The following is a 17,513-nucleotide window of genomic DNA, read 5'->3' on the forward strand; positions in this document are numbered from 1 at the left end:
TTGCTTGGGCAGGTTGTCGGACTAGATGACTTCCAAGGTGCCTCCCAACGCTGTTATTCTATTCAGCCCCTAGCCGTTCTCTTCTGCCCCCCCCCCCTTGATCGCCCCCGCCCTCCACCCCGGTTGCAACCAGCCCGCGCTAACAGCAGGTGGCTGTCCAATGATTGACAGGCCTCCCATGACGTCATGCAGGTGGGCCGGGCACCGGGAGGCGTTCTGTTGTTGCTGCTGCTGCTGCTGCAGTGAGTTTTGCACTGGAAGAGGCAGCGACGGGTCCCCACACGGGGAGGGAGGGAGGGGGGGCTGCTGGGCTCCCCTCGGCACCCGGCGCGGCTCTCTCTGTCTGCGGGGCCAGGAGGCAGCAGGACGGCCCGCCTAGTGGTCCGATGCCCGCTTGAGGTTTCCCTCAGCATCTTCTTCAGCCAGGCGGGCCGGCGGGGCAGAACAAGAGAGGAGCCGACCAGCTCTCGCTGGACGCCCCGGCGGGCAAAAGGCTGGGTCCTGGGCGGTGAGTAGCCTCTTCTTTCTCCCCGGAGGAGTTGCAAGGCAGAGCCCCAGAGGGGTAGGAAAGCGTCCCGGGTATCGAAAGGAAGGAAGGAAGGAAGGAAGAAAGAAAGAAAGGCGCCCACGCAGGACGCGGGAGGATGCAAGGGAGCCTGCCTGCCTCCCGGGCTCTCTCGCTCTCCGCTTCCACGAGGCGTCCCCGCAAGTCTTCCAGCCTTCCCACGAACAGGGATGAGCCGCCAGGCATCCCCATCGGAGGGCGGGCTCCGGGCAGGGGCATGGCCGGAGAAGAAAGGGCAGAGCTGTGGATCTGAGGCCGGTTCTGGGAGCAACCCAGTCCCGATCCGATTGCTGGTTTATTCCGAAAGAGATTTACTCGCCCCGCGCCGCCGCCCCCCCCTCCTCCCGGGTTCTGGGAACAATCCAGTCTGGATCCGATCCTGGTTTATTCAGAAAGGGATTGAAGCAACCCCCCCCCCGTCCCCCTTCAGACGTGCCCAGAATGAATGACCCGGGTAACCAGAGGCCATAACCAGGTTTCCCCTCCCCCATTTGGCTAAGTCAGGGCAGGCATAAACCCAGATTTTAAAAAAAATTAAAGGTAAAGGTTCCCCTGCAAATGTGTGCTAGGGTTCCTGACTCTAGGGGGCGCTGCTCATCTCCGTTTCAAAGCCAAAGAGCCAGTGCTGTCCGAAGACATCTCCGTGGTCATGTGGCCAGATAACTAAATGCTGAAGTGCTTGGTGTTACCTTCCCACCAAAGGTGGTTCCTGTTTTTTCTACTTGCATTTTTACCTGCTTTCGAACTGCTAGTTTGGCAGAAGCTGGGACAAGTAATGGGAGCTCACTCTGTTATGTGGCACTAGGGATTCGAACCGCCAAACTGCTGACTTTTCTGATCGACAAGCTCAGCGTCTTAGCCACTGAGCCATCGCATCCCCTTTTAAATTAAGTCACCCCAAAACTCAAGAAGCCCCACTCAGCTTGGCTCTCAAGTCTGCACAAAGCTGCTGGTTTGTGAATGAAGCTGAGATGGGAACCCGGCTTATTCCACAAACAAACCTTGCTCAAGCAAAAGAGACCCTTTTCCTTTTGACATTCTACAGTATTGTGTTGCATTGTGTTAACATGAGCGCCGCAGCGTCTTTCCGGGTGTAATTTTGCCTTGGTTTGGGAATTGGCAGTGTGGCTGATGGGGGAGCCCCGACACAGAGGGCATCAGCTGTTCCTGGTGCTGAGCTGAGCACTGGAGCAGCTGCTGGGAAAGAGCGGAGATGCTGGGAGTGGATCCAAGGTTCATTAGATATCTAAAACTGAATGCTACTTCTGTCTGATTGCATCTCCCTCTCCTAATTCTCTTTTAATATTAATCATTAAAAAATGCTGCTCCTAACCTCAGTTAAATACTCTCCTAGAATCTAGAGTGATGAGTGGAGTTTACAAGGGTTAGGGAATCGTCTGCTTAAATTAAGAAGAAAAGATGAAGAAAGTAATTGTTTTTTATTTGTATCTTGTTTGTATTATTTTTATTAAAAAATTCAAGGCAGTGAATATACCTTCCTCCTCCTATTTGCCCCACAGCAACAATCCTGGGTGTGTGTGTTGGACTGAGAGAGAGTAACTGGCCAAAAATCACCCACCTGGCTTTTGTATCTAAGATAAGTCTGAAATTCCTGGTCTCTTCTTTTCTACTCCGGAGCCTTAATTACTAGACCAGGTATTAGCAAATGGTTCTGTTCTATTGCAATAAAATTTCAAGGAGCTACCTATGTACATTTCTAGAACTGACCTCAGCTTGGAAGCTCTATCTTAAGGACACTAAATGCAAAGAATGAGACATTCTATCTATATGTAAAGAATAGAATAGAATAGAATAGAATTATTTATTGGCCAAGTATGATTGGACACACAAGGAATTTGTCTTTGGTGCATATGCTCTCAGTGTACATAAAAGAAAAGATACATTCATCATGAATCATAAGGTACAACACTTAATGATAGTCATAAGGTACAAATAAGCAATCAAATCAGATTAGGAAACTATCAATATAAATTGGAAGGATACCAGCAACAAAGTTACAGTCATACAGTCATAAGTGGGAGGAGATGATAGGAACAATGAGAAGGTTAATAGTAGTGCAGACTTAGTAAGTAGTTTGACAGTGTTGATGGAATTATTTGTTTAGTAGAGTGATGGCGTTTGGGAAAAAACTGTCTTTGTGTCTAGTTGTTCTGGTGTGCAGTGTTCTATAGCATTGTTTTGAGGGTAGGAGTTTTAATTGTTTAAACAAGAATTGTTTAAACAATTAGAATGAAAACAAGAATTGTTTTAGTTTATGTCCAGGATGTGAGGGGTTTGCAAATATTTTCACAGCCTTCTTCTTCTTTTTTTATTAAAAGAGTTTTGTACAAACAGATTTTCCCCCTTTTCACCCCCCCCGCCATACAATGTAAATCTCATACAAATGCTATACCCCCCCAACCCCCCCGCAAAAATTCACATTCAAATATTATACCAAATACTTTGCCCCCTCCCCTCCCCCCGTCTTAAAGTAAATTACTCGTAACCCCTCTCCTCCCAACAAACACAATATAAATTTCTCTTAGATTAATAATAACACATTGATCCCATTTTCTAAGCTAATTTAACATCTATAACTCTTAATATAAATTTCTCCTAGAATAACAATGTTTCGTTAATCCCATCTTCTAATTTATTCATACATATATATTGCCCCGCCCTCCACCCTAACCCTCCCCCACCTCCCACACAAACCCACCCCCCTGACTTCCGCTGTATACCACTCTAACAATTCCAAACATCCCATATACTATTTACTCTGATCATCTATCAGTCTAAACATTCTTACCTAAAGGCTACATAATAACTCCTAGTCTGGTATTTATTCTGTATATAATCAATCCATTTTGCCCATTCCTGTGTGTAATCCTCCTGTTTCTGAGCTTTTAAGAAAGCTGAAATTTTTGCCATTTCGGCGAACCCCGCCACCTTCTGAATCCATTGATCAATTGTCGGTAAAAAATCTTTTTCCCAATGTTGCGCAATCAACAACCTAGCTGCTGTGACCATATACAAGGCCAATTTTGTTTCCCCTTTGGTAAAATCCTTAGCTATACCCAATAAAAACATTTGCGGGGTGAATTGTATTCTTTTCTTAAATACATTCTGCATAACCCACCATATTTTTATCCAAAAAGCTTTAACCTTGTTACAAGTCCACCATACATGAAAAAAGGTAGCATCTAGACACCCGCATCTCCAACATTTTGGTTGAACATTTGGGTACATGCATGATAATTTTTTAGGATCTAAATACCATCTGTAAAACATTTTATAAAAATTCTCCCTTAAATTCTGTGACTGTGTAAATTTAACATTCTGAACCCATATTTTTTCCCACGTTTCCAACATAACCACTTCACCAAAATTCTGAGCCCATTTAATCATACAATCCTTAACCAATTCACTTTCTGAGTCTCTTTCTAACAGTACATTATATATTCTTTTAACTTGTTTTGGGCCAATCTCTTTTATCTGCTTAATCAGTTCCACTTCTTTATCCATAAAACCGACCCTGCGATCTTCTTCCCATCTCTTCTGTAGCTGTATGTAATGTAACCAGTTTAAAGTAATTCCTTCTTCCAACAGCTGTTCCACAGTTTTTAACTTCCATTCGCCCCCATCAGCGATAAGCACATCTTTATATAAACAACCCCCGAGTGACTTAATATTCATAATCCCCATGGTGTCTGCAAGATCCAACCAAAGCGGTATTTTATAATCCCAATTGGGCCAGTGCTTCTTCCATATTCTCATCAAGGCACTTCGGAGAAGATGGTTGTTAAACACTTTATCCACACTGTCTTCATAAAAAAGATATGCATGCCATCCCAGAACAAGATCATGGCCTTCTATATTCAGCAATTCCATTTTTGTTTTCCCAAACCAATCTGCTACATGTGTTAGTACCGCAGCTTCATAATACAATTGAAGGTTTGGGAGTCTGAGGCCGCCTCTTTCACGTGTATCTTGCATAATCTTCATCTTTACTCTCGGTTTTTTCTCCTTCCAAACAAATTTATTTAATGTTGTTTGCCAATTTAACAAGGTTTTATCTGATTTAAGCACCGGAATCATCTGGAATAGAAAGATAAATCTAGGTAGAATGTTCATTTTAATTGCTGAGATCCTTCCAAGCAAAGACAATTGTAACTTTTTCCATGCTTCAAGATCTTTCTGTATCTTTTGCCACAACACTTCATAGTTATTTAAGAAAAGTTTTGTATTTGATTCTGAAATTTGTATTCCTAAATATTTAACTTTAGAAACTATTTCAAAACCTGCTAAACTTACAAGTCTCTTTCTTTGAGTCTCTGTCATGTTTTTAACCATCATTTTCGTTTTGTTTTGATTTAGTCTAAACCCAGACACCATGCCAAATTCTACTATGATATTTTTCATCTGGATTATTGATTTCAAAGGATGTGAAAGGGTAACAACCAGATCATCGGCGAATGCTCTAGTTCTGTATTCCTTTTGCCTGATAGCTATGCCATCTAAGGATTTTGAGTCCCGAATTGCGTTCAACAAGACTTCCAAAGTTAAAATAAATAACAATGGGGATAATGGGCAACCTTGTCTTGTGCCTTTTTGTATCTCGAAAGTTGTTGACAAATTTCCATTAATAATAAGTTGTGCATTTTGTTGCTGATAAATTGCTCCAATCGCCTGCCGCAATCGTGGTCCCATATCCATCTTTTCCAAAGTCTTGGTTAGAAAGTTCCAATTCACTCGATCGAAGGCCTTCTCTGCATCCAAGAAAACCAGCACTGCAGAGATCTGCTTATTCTTATCAAGATAGTCAATTAAATCTATGAGTTGCCTTACATTCTCCTTCATATGTCTGCCTTCAATAAATCCTGCTTGATCATGATGAATAATCTCTTGAATAACCGGCATCAATCTGTTGGCTAGTACCTTAGCAAATATTTTATAATCTGTGTTCAGAAGAGATATCGGCCTGTAATCCTCTGGTTTCTTAGGGCCCTCTTTATCTTTAGGTATCAATGAGATAAAAGCCGCTTTCCATGAGGGAGGTATTTTACCTCCTTGTTGTATATTACAAAATAGTTATGTAAGATATTCAATCATTTCCAGTTGTAAAGTTTTATAATACATTGCAGTCAAACCATCAGTCCCTGGAGCCTTAGCTAATTTAAGTTGATTTATAAGTTGATTTAAGGTGACCACGCTCATGAGCAGCCATCCGGCAAACCCTCTCTCCAGCCTGGCAGAGCGCCATTCACTGACCTAGGGGGTATCCCTCAGGTGCCAAGCCACATGGCGCTGTGCCCGCCCCCCAGCTCCCGCGGCTTGGCACATTCGGGATACCCCCTAGGTCAGTGCATGGAGCTCTGCCCGGCTGGAGGGGGTGGTTGCATGAGTGCCTGTTCTGCCCCCACCTTGCATGCCTCCCAGCCTCACCATGCCCTGGCTCAGCTCTCCCTGCAGGGCCAGGGTGCCGGGGCCGCCTTCTCCGGTTTCCAAGCTCTGGAACTCTGCTTCCGATTCTTCCAACAGCGGCCGCTCTAGGAGTGTGCTCTATTGTTGTGGGCCATATGGCAGCTGGCCCACAACCATAGAGCGCACTCCTAGAGCAGCCGTTGCTGGAAGAATTGGAAGCCGAGTTCCGGAGTTTGGAAGCCGGAGAATAAGTTATGCTCGAAGCGCGGTGGCAGCAGCGAAAGCTGCGGTGGTGCCCTGGCCATGCAGGGAGAGCTGAGCCAGGGCATGGTGAAGCTGGGAGGCAAGCGAGCTGGGGGCAGAACAGGCGCTCGCGCAACTATCCTCTCCAGCGGGCAGAGCTCCATGCACTGACCTAGGGGGTATCCCGAATGTGCCAAGCCGCGGGAGCTGGGGGGCGGGCACAGCGCCATGTGGCTTGGCACCTGAGGGATACCCCCTAGGTCAGTGAATGGCGCTCTGCCAGGCTGGAGAGAGGGTTTGCCGGATGGCTGCTCATGAGCGTGGTCACCTTAAATCAACTTATAAATCAACTTAAATTAGCTAAGGCTCCAGGGACTGATGGTTTGACTACCATTCCTAGGTCAGTGAATGGTGCTCTGCCCGGCTGGAGAGCGGGTTTGCCGGGCGGCTACTCGTAAGCGTGGTCACCTCATGGTTGCTTCACCCCTGAGGCTGTGCCCACCTTCGGGTGCCTGCTTGCAAGGGAGCAGGTGCCCAGCAACCCCAAAACAATAAGCCCTCCCCTGATAGTAAGGCCCAAGCCATATTTTGTGGGTCAAAAGAAAATAAGACCCTGTCTTATTTTCGGGGAAACACGGTAGTTAAAAAAGGGAGTGGGAAGTTTTGGTTCATCCATAGCATTTCCAGCAAGATTTTTAATTCCCTGAAGCAAACAAGGCATTTGAGTTAGTAGGAGTGACTTTCCAAGCGGCATTCACATCTCAGGCTGACGGGCAAAGAAGCAAGCCTACATATTATAGGTGGCCCTTGACGTACAACCACCATTGGGTTACTATTTCTGTTGTTAAGCAAGGCCGTTGTTCAGTAAGTCATGCCCAATTTTATGACTTTTGTTGCTAAGGTTATTAAGCAAATCCCTGCAGTTGTTAAGCAAATCCCTGCAGTTGTTAAGCGAATCAGGCTGTTGTTAAGCGAATATGGCTTCCCCCATTGACTTTGCTTGTGGGAAGAGGTTGCCAATGGCGATCACATGACCCCAAAACTTTGTAAATACAAGTTGCCAAGCGCCCCAAAGTTTGATCATGTGACTGTGCTGGGGGTATGTGTGCTACCACGGTTGTAAGTGCAAGGACTGATTTTTTCCCCCCACTGCTGTTATAACTTTGAATGGTCACTAAACACGATCTGTATTGGTGTTGTGTGAATGCAACCACGGAAGGAAATTACTTTGAGCATCATAGAAACAGCCTTCTAACTAGGTATATCTTCTCAGTAGCACTGGAACAGGGTGTCAAACTCAAGGCCCGCGAGCTGGAGCTTAGATACGGCCCGCGGGGCCGGCCTGGAAACAGCAAAGAACTGTCCCACGGTGCCTCTGCTAGCGATAATGGACTCTGTTTTTGCTGGCAGAAAGCAATCAAAACAAATTAAAAATAAAGCATGTTTCCCCTTTTGCATTTGAGCATGCAAGAAGGGACAGGAAAGGAGAAAGAGGAAAGACAAAAGAAAAAGATGGGAAGATGGGTAGAGAGCAAGGAAGGAAAAATAAGGAAAGAGGGGAAGGAAGAAGAAAAGAGAATGAAGAGGGAAGGAAAAAGAAGAGAAGGAAGGAAGATTATAATGAGAGTGAGGGAGGTTCTCAGGGAAGTCCTCCCTTAGTACTTGGCCACCACAGGTGCCCCAACATGAGTCCATCCACGCCCACCATGGCCACACGCCACACCCCCTCTCTGGCCCTCCGACGTCAAACACAACTTGGATGTGGTCCTCCATGAAATTGCGTTTGACACCCCTGCATTAGAATAACAGCACTGAATGAGAGAGAAAAAAGGAAAGTGAAGTGCTGAATTTGCACATAAAGAAAACTGAAGGATGGAATTATGCTATTGTGTCATGATATCGATGGATTGCACATTCAGGATGTGGGCAAAGGTTTTCTTTCCCTCAAATAATGTTTAGTGAGCTTTTGGCACGTCCGGCCAGAAGGTGGGAATCACTGCTTTTGATAGCTTTGAAGGAAGAGTGTAAAAATTCACCGAGGAAAGGTCAGTTGAGGGCATCTTAGATCACAAGACGTCTGTGCAACCTTCACATGCAGAGACAGCCATTGTCCTCCTGTCTTCCTTGCAGGCCTTCGCAAGAGCTACCTTTCCGGCAGCTGTCAGAATCAGGACAGAGGACCAGGTGAGTCTTGCCTCTTTATAAAGGGGTCTTCCTTTTTTCTCCCTGCCAATTTTTCAAGGAATTATCTCGGGTTTGTAGTGTTATCTCTTGCATTTCTTTCCAAACTGCTCTCCTGCTGGCCTCCCACGTAAATATGACTGGATCATATTTCCCTTGCAACGTATTTGCTTTTAATTTGCTTTTCGTTTGCTATCCCTCCAAACCAGGGACGTGCGGTCATTGGAGGCAGGGGAGGCAGAGCCTCACCTCTCATCATGAAATAATAATATATAATAATAATATCCACAAGGGAGTTTCATATATATAAGAGGAAGAGGAGGGAGGAGGAGGAGCGCGCACGGGGCGGTGCCAGTTGGGCAACCGGCGGAGGCACGAGGGTTCTCGGAAGCGCCAATAACCTTCCTGCCTCCGCTGTACTTTGCATGCTCCTCGCGACTGCAATAGACGTCCAGAAGTGGCAGGGGCTTGATGACGTCGCCGCAGCTGCCATGCGCGGATGGACGGAGGTAGCGAGAGTGGCGCCGAGGCAGTCTGGCGGACGAGCGACCGAGGATCAGGCTGCCTGATCCTCCATCGCTCGCTCGCTCGCTCTTTCGTCTGCCCGGACCCCTCGGGGCCACTCTGGTTACCTCCGTCCGGCCGCGCCCAGCAGCGACGTTGGCGACGTCATCAAGACGAAGTGGCTTGGAGGAAAAGTGCTGTTCAGTGCTTTTCTGTGCGTCTGGCGTTTAGGTAGATAGCCGGATGTCCTAAACTCCAGACGCACAGAAAAGCAGCTGCTGTTGGGGATCACGGAACGCGAGCCGGTGAAGCGCGCTCAGGAAGGTGGGGAATGGGATCACGTGTGCTTGAGGCTGAGGCATTCCCCGCCTTCCTGATGACGTCACCAGCCTCACCAGCCGTAAACCTCACCGCACGTCACTGCTCCAAACGTTTAGAAGTCTGGAGCCAGCCTTTACCAAATGCTTCTTTGTGCATCCACTTTCCCTTCTGGGAAGAAGTATTTCTTTTGCATCGATGCCTATTTGCGTACGGTTTTACAGGTAATCCTTGATTTACGACCCAAAACTTTTGTCGCTAAGCGAGACATTTGTTAAATGAGTTTTGCCCTGTTTTATGACCTTTCAAGTGATTGTGAAGTGAATCACTGCAGGTGTTAAGTTAGTAAGGTGGTTGTTAAGTGAATCTGGCTTCCCTATTGACTTTGCTTGTCAGCAGGTCGCAAAAGAGGATCACGTGCCCCCCCCCCCAGGATACTGCAACCGTCATAAATATGAGTCAGGTTTCAAGAGTCTGAATTTTGATCATGTGACCATGGAGATTGAGGCAATGGTCGTAAGTCTGAAAAACAGGTGTCCGGGGAATTCTGGGAGTTGAAGTCCGCCAGGCTTCAAGTTGCCAAGGTTGGAGACCCCTTGCTTCAAAGTAATAAAGCAACACGGTAACAAAACTAAATTGCTGTGAGATATCAATTGGTGATAAGCCGTAAAAGAATAGAAGAAGGACTAGGGGAGACATGATAGCAGTGTTCCAATATCTCAGAGGTTGCCACAAAGAAGAGGGAGTCAAACTATTCTCCAAGGCACCTGAGGGTAGAACAAGAAGCAATGGGTGGAAACTAATCAAAGAGAGAAGCAACTTAGAACTGAGGAGAAATTTCCTGACAGTTAGAACAATTAATCAGTGGAACAGCTTGCCTCCAGAAGTTGTGAATGCCCCAACACTGGAAGTCTTTAAGAAGATGTTGGATAGCCATTTGTCTGAAATGGTATAGGGTTTCCTGCCTAGGCAGGGGGTTGGACTAGAAGACCTCCAAGGCCCCTTCCAACTCTGCTATTGTATTGTATTGTAATAGCTGAAGTAATGAGAATCTGTACCTAGACGTTCACAATTCTATGACAACTGTGAAGATTAGAATTATCTGGCCTCCAGATGTTGTGACTCTAGAAAAGATTATAGAGAAAAGCAACAAAGATGATTAGCAGACTGGAGGCTAAAACAGGTGAAGAGCGGTTGCAGGAACTGGCATTGTTTAATGAAAAGAAGGCCTTACCGTGTGGGCCTGGACAACTCAACATCATGCACGTCGATGGGCGCGTCACCTAAGTGTTACAATGTAGCAAGGGTTAACCGGAGAGGCAGTTTCTGAAAGCAGGGCAATAAAGATCAGGCTAGATACAACACCAGAATGTTTCCTTCCTGCCTCCCTTACAGGATTAGCCCTGGAAAGTGGGGAAAAAACCAAAAGGAGATTTCTTCCAACAACCGGTTCTCCAAACTGCTTAGAAAGTTAACACCTGGTTCACCCGAATAGGTGCGAACCGACTGAATCCCACCACTGATAGGGTGACCTGATAACAGTGTCCCAATATTTGAGAGGCTGCCACAAAAAGGAGAGTGGCAACTTATTCTCCAAAGCACCTGAAGGCAGAACAATGGTGAAAAACGGTCACAAGTCACTTTTTCGGTGCTGTTGTAACTTTGCGTGGTCAGTAAACAACTGTTGTAAGTCAAGGACGACCTATATTTTATTCAGAAAAATAAAAGGCCAAAAAAATAATAATACAAAGATAAAAGAAAACTACACAGAGCATTTAAAAATGTGCATTAAAAAAAGCAAAAGGCAAAAACATGTATTCCTGTTTTCCTCGCCTATTTGAATACTGATAGATGTATTACAGTAATAATAGGTTCCACCCTCCCCTGCAAGAGAGGGCCACAATTTCTAAATTTCTACAAATCTGTTTGCAACCAACTGATCTGTCCTCTATCTGCTGCATTAAAAAAAGGTAGTTAACAAGTAATCCAACAGTGGAATTAAACTTCAAAGCCCTCTGTTCTTTGTACGCCCACATTCCCTTGTAGGAAGAGACATTTCTGTTCCATTAAGGTCTGTTGGCGAAGAGCTTTTGTATGAATGAGTTTTGCTGTGATGCAAACGAACGTCATTCCTCCCCAATTGGTGGCAAGAATTATCAGTGCTTTGTTTACTGTGTGAGTCCCTGCGTAATGGATGCTGGGCTGTGTGGGATGAAGAGAGGATGCTATAAAAACCGAAACGCCTTCGCTGGCACCCAGTGTCCCATCTGTAGGCTGCCTTTGCATGGCGAGCAGAGGTGGTATTCAGCCAGTTCTGACTGGTTCTGGCAAACCGGTAGCAGAAATTTTGAGTAGTTCGGAGAACTGGCAAATACCTCCTCTGGCTGGCTCTGCCCCCATCTATTTGCTGCCTCCCGAGTCCCAGCTTATCGGCCTCCCAGTTTATCGGCTGGGTCTTCTTTCTGTTCTTCAGAAAGCAGGTTAGTAGGATGGGATGGAAATGGAAATTTTATAATATCCTTGCCCTGGAGTGGGGAGGGAATGGGGATTTTACAGTATCCTTGCCCTGGAGTGAGGAGGGAATGGGGAGTTTGCAGTATCCTTCCCCTGGAGTGGGGAGGGAATGGGGAGTTTGCAGTATCCTTCCCCTGGAGTGGGGAGGGAATGGGGAGTTTGCAGTATCCTTGCCCTGGAGTGGGGAGGGAATTGGGAGTTTGCAGTATCCTTGCCCTGGAGTGGGGAGGGAATGGTGATTTTGTAATATCCTCACCCTGCCATGTCCACCAAGCCACACCATGCCCACAGAACCGGTAGTAAAAAAAATTAATCCCACCACTGACGGGGAGAAGTAATCTTTGCTTAACAATGACAATTGGGACTGGCAACTCCGTGACTCAATGACTCAGAGATTTCACAGGGGCAAAAGACTCTGCTTGGGGAAGCCAGTTGCAAAGATCACAAATGGTGATTAGTGACGGTGGGATGCTGAAACATCATACAGGTAGTCTTTGATTGACAGCCAGGTGGTTGTTAAATGAATTCAGCTTACCCCTTCCGTTTTGCTTGTCAGACGCTTCCTGGGAAGGTTGCAAATAATGTTCACATGACCCCAGGATGCTGCAACCGTCATAAATACATGCCAGTTACCGGTGCCTGAATTTTGTTCACATGTCTCGGGAGGATGACGGTCGTAAGTGTGAAGAATGGTCAAAGTCACTTTTTTTCAGTGCCACTGCAGCTTCCAGGGCTGCTAAGCAAATGGTTGTCAGCTGAGGATTGCCTATAAAAAGCCTACCAGTTGCAACCGCCTGAATTTCAATCACATGACTATGGAGACATTGTGATGGTTGTAAGTTTGAGGACCAGTTGTAAGATTATTTTTTCAGTGCCGTTATAGCTTCAGTCCTAAAGTCCTAAAGAAGGCTGGTTTGTTTATTTATTACTTGCTTATTATCTAGCAGATAATAGGGGTGTCAAATTCAATTTCATTCAGGGCCTCATCAGGATTGTGTTTGACCTCGGGGGGTGGGGGTGGCCAGCTTGATATCACTTGTATTATGGGGGGCATCTGAGGTGGCTTGAGTGCTCTGCCAGTGAAAACGGGCTCCTTAGCTCTGTTTTCGGCTGGGACGGCCTCCTGCAACCCTGTGCCAGTGAAAATGGAGCTTGGCGGGAGGCACCCATGGTTCTCGCGAGCTCTGTTTTCACTGGTAGAGGCCGGTCCTTCACTGTTTCCGGGGCAGCCCCATGGGCCAGATCTAAGCACCTTGCAGGCTGGATCCAGCCTGTGGGCTTTGAGTTTGACACCGTTGGTATGTAGCATCTACAGAAGTTATGCAACCACTGATAAACAAATTTAGTTTAAAAGAGGGCAATTTAATTCAAAGTTTGGTTTTAGTTTAAAGATGGCAGCTGTTAAGCAAGAACTAACTATTGATAAGGTGCAGTCTGTTCACTGCATGCAACTTATTGGACAGCTGTTTAAAGCAAGGGTCTTCAACCTTGGCAACTTGAAGCCTGGCGGACTTCAAGTCCCAGAATTCCCCCGCCAGCTGGCGGGGGAATTCTGGGAGTTGAAGTCCGCCAGGCTTCAAGTTGCCAAGGTTGAAGACCCTTGCTTTAAAGTAATGAAGTAACACGGTAACAACACTAAATTGCTCCGAGATATCAATTGGTGTTAAGCCCTAAAAGAATAGCTGAAGTAATGAGAATCTGTACCTAGAAGTTCACAATTCTATGACATCTGTGAAGATTAGAATTATCTGGCCTTCTCCAGATGTTGAGTCTCTAGAAAAGAGTATAGAGAAAAGCAACAAAGATAATTAGCAGACTGGAGGCTAAAACAGATGAAGAACGGTGGCTGGAACAGACGTTGTCTAATGAAAAGAAGGACTTAGGGCAGTGGTGGGCTTCAAATAATTTAACAACTGGTTCTCTGCCCTAATGACCAGCTGCGTAGGCGTGGCTTGGTGGTCATGTGACCGTGTGGGTGTGGCCAACTCAACATCACACACATCGATGGGCGCATCGCCTTAGCTGTTACAATGTAATAAGGGTTAATGGAAGAGGCAGTTTCTGAAAGCAGGGCAATAAAGATCAGGCTAGAAACAATACCAGAATGTTTCCTTCCTGCCTTCCTTACAGGATTAGCCCTGTAAAGTGGGAATAAACAAAAGGAGATTTCTTCCAACAACCAGTTCTCCGAACTGCTTAGAAAGTTACCAACCAGTTCTCCCGAAGAGGTGCCAACTGGCTGAATCCCACCACTGATAAGGGTGACCTGATAGCAGTCTTCTAATATTTGAGAGGCTGCCACACAAAGAGGAGAGGGGCAACTTATTCTCCAAAGCACCTGAAGGCAGAACAAAATGCAATGGATGGAAATTAATCAAGAAGAGATCCAATCTAAAATTAAATAAACATTTACTGACATTAATCAGTGGAGCGACTTGCCTCCAGACGTTTTGGCTGCTCCAACACTGGAGGGTCTTAAGAAGAGATTGGACAATCATTTGGCTGAAATGGAATGGAGTCTCTAGCTTGAGCAGAGGATTGGATTAGAAGCAGTGGTGGGATTCAAAATTTTGTATTACCAGTTCTGTGGGCGTGGCTTGGTGAGTGTGGGCGTGGCTTGGTGGGCATGGCAGGGGAAGGATACTGAAAAATCCCCATTCCCTCTCCACCCCACTAACCTGCTTTCCAGCTTCGTTCTCCTGTTCAGGGCAACAAAAGAAGATCAGCAGGGAGGCAACAGGGGCGGGGCCAGCCTATTTGCCGGTTCTCCGAACTACTCAAAATTTCCACTACCGGTTCTCCAGAGCCTATCAGAACTGGTTGAACGCCACCTCTGACTGGAGGACTCTCTTTCAATGCTGTTATTCTGCTTAAAGCAGTCGTGTTATTTAGAGATGCTATTTAAAGAAATCTGACTTGTTACACAATCTATGAACCAGATCTGGATGTCAGATTATGAGCAGATCTCATTTGAAAGCTGGTTATTGACGTTAAGGGTCTTCACATTTGAAACGACAGGCGCATAGTTTAAAGCAAGTGTGTCTTTTAAACAAGAACAGTTGACCTGTGGATTTTTAGCTGCTGCTGCTGAACTACTTCTCCCAGCATGCCTCACCATTGGCTGGGCTTTCTAGGGCTGTTGGGAGTTGTATTCAGTAACATGGTGAGAGAAGTATTTAATTTAATCTAATTTTAGCTATGTATACTATTGTTTGTATGGTTTTTTAAATTTATACCTGTACACCGCCCCGAGTTCCTTCGGGGAGAGGGGGCGGTCTAGAAATCTAATTTTTTAAAAAAAGTAGTACTGTCCAGCTTCTGATTAAAGACTAGCAATGAACGAGAATGCTCCATTTCATGTGGCAGCCTGTTCCACTGGCTGACAGTTCATAGTTAGGAAATTCCTCTACATGTTTAGCCTAAACCTCCTTTGTAGTCTCAACTGACTGGTTCTGGGATAACAGAATAGATTGATAGGCCCTCCTGTGTGGGAAATGGAAAAATAAATCAGTTTATTTCCCTGTCACTGATGTTAGTGTACTTGCTTGGAAATGGTCATTAATAATAATGAATGTTTTTCTCCTGGCAAGGTCATTGGTGAGGAACAACACTTTCACAAAAGCTCCTACTAAACTTGAAAGCACTAATAATTGATATATGATTATTGCATTTAAGTGTAAAGTCTCAAATGTTATGTTAATTAAGGGGTGCATTTCCAAAACACGCTAAACTGTTGAATTGTGGTTTATCGAATAGACCTCAATGGACTGATCATTCAGTATGCTAAGCATAAATGGCAGGCTAGATTACAGGTAAATTGTAGCTTGTTACAGTTCCATCCAAGAGGGACGGGGTGGCTCAGTGGCTAAGATGCTGAGCTTGTCAATCAGAAAGATCTGCAGCTCGGCCGTTTGAATCCGTAGCGCCGCCTAACGGAATGAGCTCCCGTTACTTGTCCCAGCTTCTGCCAACCTAGCAGTTCGAAAGCATGTAAAAATGGAAGTAGAAAAATAGGAACCACCTTTGGTGGGAAGGTAACAGCATTCCGTGTGCCTTCCGGCATTTAGTCATGCAGGCCACATGACCACGGAGACGTCTTCAGACAGCGCTGGCTCTTTGGCTTTGAAATGGAGATGAGCACCGCCCCCTAGAGTCAGGAATGACTAGCACATATGTGCAAGGAGAACCTTTACCTTTACCTTTTACAGTTCCATCATCTGATCGCTGTTCTATGTCCCAAAAAGGAAGTTGGATTGGTATTATTCAGTTGGTATTTCCTGATAGGACAACTAGAATTGTGAACTTTAATTGATTTCTTGGTTAAGAATTTTTGAAGTCAGCACAATTGTTACCTCGTTAAACAGAAAACAATCACTTTTATACGGTAACACATTTAAAAAAATATTAATATATTTAAGAACAATAGACTTGGTCTCTCATAGGAGACAACCCCGAGCTGCTGTCAGATTAGAATCTTTCCTAAGTGAGGCCCACTGTGGTGCACTCCTCTCTATTATTATGTTTGGTTTTCATTTGAAATGATTCTACGTTTTTGTTTTATTGTATAATCCCATGCTCAAAAAAAGGTCCCAGCAAATTTGCTAGTGCTTCCTCCCAGGTAACAGAGTTGGAAGGGACTTCGGAGGTCTTCTAGTCTAACCCCCTGCTCAAGCAAGAGACTTTATACCAGGGGTGTCAAACTCAAGGCCCAGGGACCAGATCCGGCCCACGGGGTTCTTAGATCTGGACTGCGGGGGCTTCCTTGGAAACAACAAAAGACCGGCCTGTGATGCTTCTGCCAGTGAAAACGTAGCTCGGGAGGGCTGTGCGGCAGAGGGTTGCAGGAGGCTGTGGCAGCCGAAAACGGAGCTCAGGAGCCTGTTTTTGCTGGCAGAGCACTTGGACCACCACAGGTGCCCCCGACACGAGTGACGTCAAGCTGGCCACGCCTACCCCGGGGGTCAAACACAACCCTGATGCAGCCCTCAATGAAACCGAGTTTCACACCTCTGCCCTATATCATTCCAGGCAATTGGGTATCCCGTCTCTTCTTAAAAGTCTCCAGTGCTGGAATATCCACAGCTTCTGGAGATAAACCGTTCCACTGATTAATTGTTCTGTTTCTCTGAGAAACTTAGGAAATTTCTCTTTAGTTTTAGATTGCTTCTCTCGTTGATTAGTTTCCTTCCGTTGCTTCTTGTTCTGATTCCAGATGCTTTGGAGGAAATTATAATAAAGGTAACACATATTTAATTTTACATATTCTAACAGTAGCCAGGATTGTATACACACAATACTGGAAAAACGTAGAAATCCCTACAGATGATAATATCATCAAATAAAACAAAACAAATCCTGGAATGTGCAAAAATGGATAGGTTTAACTTTAAAAATCAAAGAAAAAGAAGATTCGGAATATTTTGTGACATGGGAACTTTTCTACAAATGGTTAGCTGACAGATAAGAGGTTAGAGGAGTGGATTTATGTGAAACATGGACTACATGAGAAAGAAAAAAGGATTAGCAAATATTTTTATCATTATATAATTGATATTATAATGGAAGATAGTATACTTTTCAATAACGATTGATATCGCATATATGTCTACTTTACTTTATTGTCATTGTACGTATATACACAATTTACACATACAACGAAATTCACATAACACCCAGAGACCGGGCACAACACACATAACAATCCCCAAACACACCCCCAGCCACCAAAAAAACTCCCCTCCCCTAAACCACCCAATCATCCACA

At 45.3% G+C, this 17,513-nt stretch overlaps 1 protein-coding gene across 2 annotated transcripts in view; it reads left to right on the forward strand.

Moving 5' to 3' along the window:
* Nucleotides 1–278: 278 nt before the first annotated feature.
* MAPK4 (mitogen-activated protein kinase 4) overlaps nt 279–17,513 on the forward strand; it is a 130,833-nt gene continuing 113,598 nt past the window's right edge. The window contains exon 1 of one of the 2 annotated variants that reach the window (XM_081942542.1): nt 279–508. The gene's annotated coding sequence lies outside the window, so the exon portion shown is untranslated. Of the gene's footprint in view, nt 509–8,302; nt 8,417–17,513 lie in introns of those variants that run through there. The other variant, XM_081942543.1, reaches the window with a different exon arrangement.

This window comes from Natrix helvetica, assembly GCF_964273705.1.
Source record: "Natrix helvetica genome assembly, chromosome: 2".
Classification (NCBI taxonomy): domain Eukaryota; kingdom Metazoa; phylum Chordata; class Lepidosauria; order Squamata; family Natricidae; genus Natrix; species Natrix helvetica.